The sequence below is a fragment of the Coregonus lavaretus genome (genome assembly GCF_964263955.1).
Source record: "Coregonus lavaretus genome assembly, chromosome: 3".
In the NCBI taxonomy this organism is placed as follows: Eukaryota; Metazoa; Chordata; class Actinopteri; order Salmoniformes; family Salmonidae; genus Coregonus; species Coregonus lavaretus.
The window spans coordinates 6,140,346-6,154,277 of NC_139990.1; positions in this window are offsets into that span (position 1 = coordinate 6,140,346).

Sequence of the window (13,932 nt, forward strand, 5' to 3'; positions counted from 1 at the left end):
TACCTACTGTACCTACTGTACCTACCTACTTTATCTACTGTACCTACTGTATCTACCTACTGTACCTACTGTACCTACCTACTTTATCTACTGTATCTACTGTATCTACCTACTTTATCTACTGTACCTACTGTATCTACCTACTTTATCTACTGTACCTACTTTATCTACTGTACCTACTGTATCTACCTACTTTATCTACTGTACCTACTTTATCTACTGTACCTACTGTATCTACCTACTTTATCTACTGTACCTACTGTATCTACCTACTTTATCTACTGTATCTATCTACTGTACCTACTGTATCTACCTACTTTATCTACTGTACCTACTGTATCTACCTACTTTATCTACTGTACCTACTGTATCTACCTACTTTATCTACTGTACCTACTGTATCTACCTACTTTATCTACTGTACATACTTTATCTACTGTACCTACTGTATCTACCTACTTTATCTACTGTATCTACTGTATCTAACTACTTTATCTACTGTACCTACTTTATCTACTGTACCTACTGTATCTACCTACTTTATCTACTGTACCTACTTTATCTACTGTACCTACTGTATCTACCTACTTTATCTACTGTACCTACTGTATCTACCTACTGTATCTACTGTACCTACTGTATCTACCTACTTTATCTACTGTAACTACTGTACCTACCTACCTACTGTACCTACTGTACCTACTGTATCTACCTACCGTACCTACTGTATCTACTGTAACTGCAGTATCTGCCTACTCCCCCTACCTTACCTACTGTATCTACCTAATGTACCTACTGTACCTTATGTACCTGCTGTTCCTACTGTACCTACTGTATCTACCTACCTTACCTACTGTATCTACCTACTGTCCCCACTGTACCTACTTACTTTGCCTACCTACTGTTCCTACCTACTGTACCTACTGTATCTACCGACTGTACCTAATGTATCTACCTACTGTATCTACTGTACTTACTGTATTTACCTACTGTACCTACTGTATTTACCTACTGTACCTACTGTATCTACCTACTACCCTTACTGTACCTACCTACTTTATCTACTGTACCTACTGTATCTACCTACTTTATCTACTGTACCTACTTTATCTACTGTAGCTACTGTATCTACCTACCTACTGTACCTACTGTACCTACCTACTTTATCTACTGTACCTACTGTACCTACCTACTTTATCTACTGTACCTACTGTATCTACCTACTTTATCTACTGTACCTACTTTATCTACTGTAGCTACTGTATCTACCTACCTACTGTACCTACTGTACCTACCTACTTTATCTACTGTACCTACTGTATCTACCTACTTTATCTACTGTACCTACTTTATCTACTGTAGCTACTGTATCTACCTACTTTATCTACTGTACATACTTTATCTACTGTACCTACTTTATCTACTGTAGCTACTGTATCTACATACCTACTGTACCTACTGTATCTACCTACTTTATCTACTGTACCTACTTTATCTACTGTACCTACTGTATCTACCTACTTTATCTACTGTACCTACTTTATCTACTGTACCTACTGTATCTACCTACTTTATCTACTGTACCTACTGTATCTACCTACTTTATCTACTGTATCTATCTACTGTACCTACTGTATCTACCTACTGTACCTACTGTATCTACCTACTGTACCTACTGTATCTATCTACTGTACCTACGTTATCTACCTACTGTACCTACGTTAACTATCTACTGTACCTACTGTATCTATCTACTGTACCTACGTTATCTACCTACTGTACCTACGTTAACTATCTACTGTACCTACTGTATCTACTGTACCTACTGTATCTACCTACTGTATCTACTGTACCTACTGTATCTAATACCCCTACTGTACCTACTGTATCTACCTACTGTACCTACTGTATCTATCTACTGTACCTACGTTATCTACCTACTGTACCTACTGTATTCACCTACTATACCTACTGTATCTACTGTACCTACTGTATTCATCTACTGTACCTACCTACCGTACCTACTGTATCAACCTACTGTAAACACTGTACCTACTTACTTTGCCTACCTACTCTACCTACTGTATCTACCGACTGTATCTACTGTATTTACCTACTGTATCTACTGTATCTACTGTACCTACCTACTACCCCTACTGTACCAACCTACTTTATCTACTGTACCTACTGTATCCACCTATCTACTGTACCTACTGTATCTACCTACTTTATCTACTGTATCTACCTACTTTATCTACTGTACCTACCTACTTTATCTACTGTACCTACTTTATCTACTGTACCTACTGTATCTACCTACTTTATCTACTGTAGCTACTGTATCTACCTACTTTATATACTGTATCTACTGTATCTACCTACTTTATCTACTGTACCTACTTTATCTACTGTACCTACTTTATCTACCTACTTTATCTACTGTACCTACCTACTTTATCTACTGTACCTACTTTATCTACTGTACCTACTGTATCTACCTACTTTATCTACTGTACCTACTGTATCTACCTACTTTATCTACTGTATCTACTGTATCTACCTACTTTATCTACTGTACCTACTTTATCTACTGTACCTACTTTATCTACCTACTTTATCTACTGTACCTACTGTATCTACCTACTGTATCTACTGTACCTACTGTATCTACCTACTTTATCTACTGTACCTACTGTATCTACCTACCGTACCTACTGTATCTACCTACTGTATCTACTGTAACTGCAGTATCTGCCTACTCCCCCTACCTTACCTACTGTATCTACCTAATGTACCTACTGTACCTTATGTACCTGCTGTTCCTACTGTACCTACTGTATCTACCTACCTTACCTACTGTATCTACCTACTGTCCCCACTGTACCTACTTACTTTGCCTACCTACTGTTCCTACCTACTGTACCTACTGTATCTACCGACTGTACCTAATGTATCTACCTACTGTATCTACTGTACTTACTGTATTTACCTACTGTACCTACTGTATTTACCTACTGTACCTACTGTATCTACCTACTACCCTTACTGTACCTACCTACTTTATCTACTGTACCTACTGTATCTACCTACTTTATCTACTGTACCTACTGTATCTACCTACTTTATCTACTGTATCTACCTACTTTATCTACTGTACCTACTGTATCTACCTACTTTATCTACTGTATCTACCTACTTTATCTACTGTACCTACTGTATCTACCTACTGTATCTACCTACTTTATCTACTGTATCTACCTACTTTATCTACTGTAGCTACTGTATCTACATACTGTATCTACTGTAGCTACTGTATCTACCTACTTTATCTAATGTATCTACCTACTTTATCTACTGTACCTACTGTATCTACCAACTTTATTTACTGCAGCTACTGTACCAGCTGTTCCTACTAGTATCTACCTACTTTATCTACTGTACCTACTGTATCTACCTACTTTATTTACTGTACCTACTATACCTACCGACTGTACCTACTGTATCTACTGTACCTACTGTACCAGCTGTTCCTACTGTACCTACTGTATCTAATTCCCCTACGGTACCTAGTGTATCTACCTACTGTATCTACTGTTCCTAGTGTATCTACCTACTGTATCTACTGTACCTACCTACACTCCAAACGAGAGGCCCGGAGCGGATACAAACAACGAATAGTTCCGCCATACTGGAGCCTGATCTTCCTGCACCTTCGTCGCTGGGAGTGCCTCTGTCTGCGGCCGCAATGCCTACCACTACGATTTCGAAGTCGACGTCCGCAACCTTCCGTCCCTGCTCTGGATCGTTCTCCATCTGTCGGAGGCCTGCATCCTGTGAAGCGTGGGAGTGGGCGGATTTCCTCGTCCTTCTCGCCAGCCGTTATTTTGGGCAGCTCCATGGTAAGAAATGTGACCGTTCGTGGGGCAAAAACAATGACCTATCCCGGAGCTCGAGTAAATTACATTATTAAGCTGCTCCCGAATGTATACTACGCCAGGACATGGAAATCGATTATATCGTTGTCCATTTGGGTTTTAACGACATTATGAAGGGCAGCTCTGAACAGTTGAAACTGGATTTTAAAGAGCTGATAGACACTAACAAAAAACCCATCATATCTGGCACCGTGCCCTCTCTGAATCATGGCATCATATCTGGCACCGTGCCCTCTCTGAATCATGGCATCATATCTGGCACCGTGCCCTCTCTGAATCATGGCATCATATCTGGCACCGTGCCCTCTCTGAATCGTGGCATTGAACGCTTTAGCAGGATTCTTGCTCGTCACAACTGGCTACATGATTATTGCAGCTGCAGGGTGTAACTTTTGTTGACAATTTCGATACCTTTTGGAAACAAAACACGTTTTATATGGAGGATGGGATCCACCCAAATCATTTGGGTTCCTGGATCCTTTCACGGCATTATAAGGCTGCGTTGAGACAATGATTTAGCAATGACCCAAGCCCAGCTCGGCTAATCCCTACCATTGTGACACAGAGTTGTCAAAACGCTTCAGCAAATGTACATTACACCAGGGGCGTCCGTAGACACAATATAAGTAACCTAATTTATGTCCCTCTAACTGCCCTGAATGCCTCTGCTGATCCTTCAGCTATTGTATGCAGTGATCATGTGCCTAAGAACCAGATTTATACTGTTAGCACTGAGCCGGTGTGCCCGAGGAGGAAGTTCACGGTGTGCAGCTCACCCTACACTAACATAAAGAACATGAGCACATCTACTGCTGCTAAGCTTCCCAGTAAAGGAATAAAAACAAGTAAGCATCCCAGAAGAAAAGAGCTCAAAATAGCCCACGTTAACATATGTAGCTTAAGAAACAAGGTTCATGAAATCAATAATTTGCTAGTAACAGATGACATTCATATTCTGACTCTCTGAAACTCACTTAGATAATACCTTTGATGATACAGTGGTAGCAATACAAGGTTATAACATTTACACAAAATATAGAATGTAGAAATGCCAATGGTGGAGGTGTTGCTGTTTATATTCAGAACCACATTCCTGAGAAGATTAGAGAGGATCTCATGTTAAATACTGTTGAAGTAATATGGCTACAGGTTCATCTGCCTCACCTAAAGCCAATTCTGGTGGGAAGCTGCTATAGACCACCAAGTGCTAGTGTAACCGGTGTGAAATGGCTAGCTAGTTAGCGGTGCGCACTAGTAGCATTTCAATCGGTGACGTCACTCACTCTGAGACCTTGAAGTAGTTGTTTCCCTTGCTCTGCAAGGGCCGCTGCTTTTGTGGAGCGATGGGTAACAGTGCTTCGAGGGTGACTGTTGTCGATGTGTGCAAAGGGTCCCTGGTTCAAGCCCAGGTAGGGGTGAGGAGAGGGACGGAAGCAACACTGTTACACTAACAGTCAGTATCTGGATAACATGCGTGAAATGCTTGATAATGTTTGTGATATCAATAGAGAGGTATACTTTCTGGGTGATTTAAATATTGACTGGCTTTCATCAGGCTGCCCACTCAAGAGAAAGCTTCAAACTGTAACCAGTGCCTGCAACCTGGTTCAGGTTATCAGTCAACCTACCAGGGTAGTTACAAACAGTACAGGAATTAAATCATCAACATGGATTGATCATATCTTTACTAATGCTGCAGAGATTTGTTTGACAGCAGTATCCAAATCCATTGGATGTAGTGATCACAATATAGTAGCCCTATCTAGGAAAACCAAAGTTCCAAAGGCTGGGCCTAATATTGTGTATAAGAGGTCATACATAAGTTTTGTAGTGATTCCTATGATGTTGATGTAAAGAATATATGTTGGTCCGTGGTATGTAATGAGGAGCAAACAGACACTGCACTAGACACATTTATGAAATTGCTTATTCCAGTTACTAATAAGCATGCACCCATTAAGAAAATGACTGTAAAAACTGTTAAATCCCAGTGGATTGATGAGGAATTGAACAATTGTATGGTTGAGAGGGATGAGGCAAAAGGAATGGCAAATAAGTCTGGCTGCACAACCGATTGGCAAACGTATTGCAAATTGAGAAATCATGTGACTAAACTGAATAAAAATAAGAAGAAACTACACTATGAAACAAAGATAAATGACATGAATGATAGTAAAAAGCTTTGGAGCACCTTAAATGAAATTTTGGGAAAAAAGGCAAACTCAGCTCCATCATTCATTGAATCAGATGGCTCATTCATCAAAAAAACAACTGATATTGCCAACTACTTTAATGATTTTTTTAATTGACAAGATTAGCTAACTTTGGCATGACATGCCAGCAACAATTGCTGACACTACACATCCAAGTATATCTGACCAAATTATGAATGACAAACGGTGTAATTTTTTATTCTTTAAAGTGAGTGAGGAAGAGGTGAAAAAATTATTGTTGTCTATCAACAATGACAAACCACCGTGGTCTGACAACTTGGATGGAAAATTACTGAGGATAATAGCGGACAATATTGCCACTCCTATTTGCCATATTTTCAATTTAAGCCTACTAGAATGTGTGTGCCCCCAGGCTTGGAGGGATGCTACCTAAGTCATTCCGCTACCTAAGAATAGTAAAGCCCCCTTTACTGGCTCAAATAGCCGACCAATTAGCCTGTTACCAACCCTTAGTTAACAAACCTCCAAACGAGCTTCAATGCCATACAACACTCCTTCCGTAGCCTCCAACTGCTCTTAAACACTAGTAAAACTAAATGCATGCTCTTCAATCGAACGCTGCTGGCACCCACCCACCCGACTAGAATCACTACTCTCGACGGGTCTGACCTAGAGTATGTGGACAACTACAAATACCTAGGTGTCTGGTTAGACTGTAAACTCTCCTTCCAGACTCACATTAAGCATCTCCAATCCAAAGTGAAATCTAGAATCGGCTTCCTATTTCGCAACAAAGCCTCCTTCACTCATGCTGCCAAACATGCCCTCGTAAAACTGACTATCCTACCGATCCTTGACTTCGGCGATGTCATTTACAAAATAGCCTCCAACACTCTACTCAGCAAATTGGATGTAGTCTATCACAGTGCCATCCGTTTTGTCACCAAAGCCCCATATACTACCCACCACTGTGACCTGTACGCTCTTGTTGGCTGGTCCTCACTGCATATTCGTCGCCAAACCCACTGGCTCCAGGCCATCTATAAATCACTGCTAGGCAAATCTCCGCCTTATCTTAGCTCATTGGTCACCATAGCAACACCCACCCGTAGTATGCGCTCCAGCAGGTATATCTCACTGGTCATCCCCAAAGCCAACACCTCCTTTGGCCGCCATTCCTTCCAGTTCTCTGCTGCCAATGACTGGAACGAACTGCAAAAATCTCTGAAGCTGGAGACTCTTATCTCCCTCACTAACTTTAAGCATCAGTTGTCAGAGCACCTTACCGATCACTGCACCTGTACACAGCCCTTCTGAAATTAGCCCACTCAACTACCTCATCCCCATATTGTTATTTATTTTGCTCATTTGCACCCCAGTATCTCTATTTGCACATCATCTCTTGCACATCTATCATTCCAGTGTTAATACTAATTGTAATTATTTTGCACTATGTCCTATTTATTGCCTTACCTCCATAACTTGCTACATTTGCACACACTATATATATTTTTTCTGTGGTATTTTTGACTTTATGTTTTGTTTTACCCCATATGTAACTCTGTGTTGTTGTTTTTATCGCACTGCTTTGCTTTATCTTGGCCAGGTCGCAGTTGTAAATGAGAACTTGTTCTCAACTGGCTTACCTGACCTCCAGAGTGGTGCAGTGGTCTAAGGCACTGCATCGCAGTGCTAGCTGTGCCTATAGAGATCCTGGTTCGAATCCAGGCTCTGTCGTAGCCGGCCGTGACCGGGAGACCCATGGGGCGGCGCACAATTGGCCCAGCGTAGGGGAGGGAATGGCCGGCAGGGATGTAGCTCAGATGGTAGAGCATGGCGTTTGCAACGCCAGGGTTGTGGGTTTGATTCCCACGGGGGGCCAGTATGAAAAATGATGTATGCACTCGCTAACTGTAAGACGCTCTGGATAAGAGCGTCTGCTAAATGACTAAAATGTGAAATTGGTAAAAAATGGTGTTTGACCAGATACAATGCTATTTTACAGTAAACAAACTTTCAGCATTCTTATAGAGAAGGACATTCAACAAGCACAGCACTTACACAAATGACTGATGATTGGCTGAGAGAAATCAGTGCGGCTTTTGACATTATCGATCATAGTCTGCTGCTGGAAAAACGTATGTGTTATGGCTTTACTCCACCTGCTATATTGTGGATACAGAGTTACCTGTCTAACAGAACACAGAGGGTGTTCTTTAATGGAAGCCTCTCCAACATAATCCAGGTAGAATCAGGAATTCCCCAGGGCAGCTGTCTAGGCCCATTACTTTTTTAAATCTTTACTAATGACATGCCACTGGCTTTGAGTAAAGCCAGAGTGTCTATGTATACGGATGACTCAACACTATACATGTCAGCTACTACAGCGACTGAAATGACTGCAACACTTAACAAAGAGTTGCAGTTAGTTTCAGAGTGGGTGGCAAGGATTAAGTTAGTCCTAAATATTTCTACAACTAAAAGTATTGTATTTGGAACAAATCATTCACTAAACTCCAAACCTCAATTAAATCTTGTAATAAATAATGTGGAGATTGAGCAAGTTGAGGTGACTAAACTGCTTGGAGTAACCCTGGATTGTAAACTGTCATGGTCAAAACATATTGATACAACAGTAGCTAAGATGGGGTGAAATCTGTCCATAATAAAGCGCTGCTCTACCTTCTTAACAGCACTATCAACAAGGCAGGTCCTACAGGCTCTAGTTTTATCGCAGCTGGACTACTGTTCAGTCGTGTGGTCAGGTGCCACAAAGAGGGACTTATTGCAATTGGCTCAAAACAGGGCAGCACAGCTGGCCCTTGGATGTACACAGAGAGCAAACATGAATAATATGCATGTTAAGAGATAGATGGGAGGTGTTGAATGGAGCTGAAGGATGGTCCTCTGTAGCTCAATTGGTAGAGCATGGCGCTTGTAACGCCAGGGTTCGATCCCCGGGACCACCCAGACGTAAAAATGTATGCACACATGACTGTAAATCGCTTTGGATAAAAGCGTCTGCTAAATGGCATATTATTATTATTATTATTATTATTATTATTATTATTATTATTATTATAACAACTAACAACAACTAACAACAACAAGATAACTAATGTAAAGCATACTGTGTCCATAATAAGTACAGTTGAAGTCGGAAGTTTACATACATCTTAGCCAAATACATTTAAACTCAGTTTTTCACAATTCCTGACATTCAATCCTAGTAAAAATTCCCTGTCTTAGGTCAGTTATCACCACTTTATTTTATGAATGTGAAATGTCAGAATAATAGTTGAGATAATTATTTATTTCAGCTTTTATTTCTTTCATCACATTCCCAGTGGGTCAGAAGTTTACATACACTCAAATAGTATTTGGTAGCATTGCCTTTAAATTGTTTAACTTGGGTCAAATGTTTTGGGTAGCGTTCTACAAGCTTCCCACAATAAGTTGGGTGAATTTTGGCCCATTCCTCCTGACAGAGCTGGTGTAACTGAGTCAGGTTTGTAGGCCTTGCTCGCACATGCTTTTCCAGTTCTGCCCACACATTTTCTATAGGATTGAGGTCAGGGCTTTGTGATGGCCACTCCAATACCTTGACTTTGTTGTCCTTAAGCCATTTTGCCACAACTTTGGAAGTATGCTTGGGGTCATTGTCCATTTGGAAGACCCATTTGTGACCAAGCTTAAACTTCCTGACTGATGTCTTGAGATGTTGCTTCTATATATCCACATAATTTTCCTTCCTCATGATGCCATCTATTTTGTGAAGTGCACCAGTCCCTCCTGCAGCAAAGCACCCCCACAACATGATGCTGCCACCCCCGTGATTCACGGTTGGGATGGTGTTCTTCGGCTTGCAAGCGACCCCCTTTTTCCTCCAAACATATGGCCAAACAGTTCTACTTTTGTTTCATCAGACCAGACATTTCTCCAAAAAGTACGATCTTTGTCCCCATGTGCAGTTGCAAACCGTAAGTCTTTTTTATGGCGATTCTGGAGCAGTGGCTTCTTCCTTGCTGAGCGGCCTTTCAGGTTATGTCAATATAGGACTTGTTTTACTGTGGATATAGATACTTTTGTACCTGTTTCCTCCAGCATCTTCACAATGTCCTTTGCTGTTGTTCTGGGATTGATTTGCACTTTTCACATCAAAGTACGTTAATCTCTAGGAGACAGAACGCGTCTCCTTCCTGAGCAGTATGACAGCTGCGTGGTCCCATGGTGTTTATACTTGCGTACTATTGTTTGTACAGATGAACGTGGTACCTTCAGGCGTTTGGAAATTGCTCCCAAGGATGAACTGAACTTTTGGAGGTCTACTATTTTTTGATTTTCCCATGATGTCAAGCAATGAGGCACTGAGTGTGAAGGTAGGCCTTGAAATACATCCACAGGTACACCTCCAATTGACTCAAATGATGTCAATTAGCCTATCAGAATCTTCTAAAGCCATTACATCATTTTCTGGAATTTTCCAAGCTGTTTAAAGGCACAGTGAACCTAGTGTATATAAACTTCTGACCTACTGGAATTGTGATACAGTGAATTACAAGTGAAATAATCTGTCTGTAAACAATTGTTGGAAAAATGACTTGTGTCATGCACAAAATAGATGTTCTAACCGACTTGCCAAAACTATAGTTTGTTAACAAGACATTTGTGGAGTGGTTGAAAAACAAGTTTTAATTACTCCAACCTAAGTGTATATAAACTTCCGACTTCAACTGTATATAGGTTATAGGTTGAGAGCTTTTGTGAAAGAGCACAGATAGAAAGATAGGGCATATAGAAGCAAACCGGATGGACATCATGAAAATGATCGGAGAGGTTGAGGATGTTCAGGAGTAAAAAACAAACAAAATATAATTATTGTAAAATTGACTGTGTCCATAAAATGTATATAGTATGTATAAGCTGGAAGTAGAGGCCTAAGCATTGTTGTTCACTAGTTTACTCCAATTAGGGAAGGGGTGGTGGGGTTGGAAAGTAATAAAGGGAAATATATTTTTTTAAAGGATACAGTGAGGGAAAAAAGTATTTGATCCCCTGCTGATTTTGTACGTTTGCCCACTGACAAAGACATGATCAATCTATAATTTTAATGGTAGGTTTATTTGAACAGTGAGAGACAGAATAACAACAACAAGATCCAGAAAAACGCATGTCATAAATGTTTTAAATTGATTTGCATTTTAATGAGGGAAATAAGTATTTGACCCCCTCTCAATCAGAAAGATTTCTGGCTCCCAGGTGTCTTTTATACAGGTAACGAGCTGAGATTAGGAGCACACTCTTAAAGGGAGTGCTCCTAATCTCAGTTTATTACCTGTATAAAAGACACCTGTCCACAGAAGCAATCAATCAATCAGATTCCAAACTCTCCACCATGGCCAAGACCAAAGAGCTCTCCAAGGATGTCAGGGACAAGATTGTAGACCTACACAAGGCTGGAATGGGCTACAAGACCATCGCCAAGCAGCTTGGTGAGAAGGTGACAACAGTTGGTACGATTATTCGCAAATGGAAGAAACACAAAAGACTGTCAATCTCCTTTGGCCTGGGGCTCCATGCAAGATCTCACCTCGTGGAGTTGCAATGATCATGAGAACGGTGAGGAATCAGCCCAGAACTACATGGGAGGATCTTGTCAATGATCTCAAGGCAGCTGGGACCATAGTCACCAAGAAAACAATTGGTAACACACTACGCCGTGAAGGACTGAAATCCTGCAGCGCCCGCAAGGTCCCCCTGCTCAAGAAAGCACATATACAGGCCCGTCTGAAGTTTGCCAATGAACATCTGAATGATTCAGAGGAGAACTGGGTGAAAGTGTTGTGGTCAGATGAGACCAAAATGGAGCTCTTTGGCATCAACTCAACTCGCCGTGTTTGGAGGAGGAGGAATGCTGCCTATGACCCCAAGAACACCATCCCCACCGTCAAACATGGAGGTGGAAACATTATGCTTTGGGGGTGTTTTTCTGCTAAGGGTACAGGACAACTTCACCGCATCAAAGGGTCGATGGACGGGGCCATGTACCGTCAAATCTTGGGTGAGAACCTCCTTCCCTCAGCCAGGGCATTGAAACTGGGTCATGGATGGGTATTCCAGCATGACAATGACCCAAAACACACGGCCAAGGCAACAAAGGAGTGGCTCAAGAAGAAGCACATTAAGGTCCTGGAGTGGCCTAGCCAGTCTCCAGACCTTAATCCCATAGAAAGTCTGTGGAAGGAGCTGAAGGTTCGAATTGCCAAACATCAGGCTCGAAACCTTAATGACTTGGAGAAGATCTGCAAAGAGGAGTGGGACAAAATCCCTCCTGAGATGTGTGCAAACCTGGTGGCCAACTACAAGAAACGTCTGACCTCTGTGATTGCCAACAAGGGTTTTGCCACCAAGTACTAAGTCATGTTTTGCAGTGTGGTCAAATACTTATTTCCATCATTAAAATGCAAATCAATTTAAAACATTTTTGACATGCTTTTTGCTGGATTTTGTTGTTGTTATTCTGTCTCTCACTGTTCAAATAAACCTACCAATAAAATTATAGACTGATCATTTCTTTGTCAGTGGGCAAACGTACAAAATCAGCAGGGGATCAAATACTTTTTTCCCTCACTGTATGTATATGTATTTATATGTATGTATGTGTATTTGTATGTGTATGTATATATACACTACCGTTCAAAAGTTTGGGGTCACTTAGAAATTTCCTTGTTTTTGAAAGAAAAGCAATTTTTTTTGTCCATTAAAATAACATCAAATTGATCAAAAATACAGTGTAGACATTGTTAATGTTGTAAATGGCTATTGTAGCTGGAAACAGCTGATTTTTAATGGAATATCTACATAGGCGTACAGAGGCCCATTATCAGAAACCATCAGTCCTGTGTTCCAATCAAATCAAACCAAATTGTATTTGCCACATGTGCCGAATACAACAGGTGTAAACATTACCGTGAAATGCTTACTTACAGCCCTTAACCAACAATGCATTTATTTTTTAATAAAAAAGTAAAATAAAACAACAACAACAAAAAAGTGTTGAGAAAAAAAAAGCAGAAGTAAAATAAAATAACAGTAGGGAGGCTATATACAGGGGGGTACCGGTACAGAGTCAATGTGCGGGGGCACCGGCTAGTTGAGGTAATATGTAGATGTGGGTAGAGTTAAAGTGAATATGCATTAATAATTAACAGAGTAGCAGCAGCGTAAAAAGATGGGGTGGGGGTGGGGGGGCAGTGCAAATAGTCTGGGAAGCCATGATTAGCTGTTCAGGAGTCTTATGGCTTGGGGGTAGAAGCTGTTGAGAAGCCTTTTGGACCTAGACTTGGCGCTCCGGTACCGCTTGCCGTGCGGTAGCAGAGAGAACAGTCTATGACTAGGGTGGTTGGAGTCTTTGACAATTTTGAGGGCCTTCCTCTGACACCGCCTGGTATAGAGGTCCTGGATGGCACGTTGTGTTTGCTAATCCAAGTTTATCATTTTAAAAGGAAAAAAAAACATATGGGGGATTGGAAGTGATGCAGACAATTACATTGATGGAAGTTACAATCTATCTGGAATATTAAAGCTGATCCCCCCCCCCCCCCAATTTTTTTTTATATAAAATAATAATAATATACATGTCAATCTCTCCTGGCTCAAAGTGGAGGAGAGATTGACTTCATCACTGCTTGTGTTTGTGAGAGGTGTTGACATGTTGAAAGCACCGAGCTGTCTGTTTCAACGACTGGCACACAGCTCAGACACCCATGCATACCCCACAAGACATGCCACCAGAGGTCTCTTCATAGCTCCCAAGTCCAGAA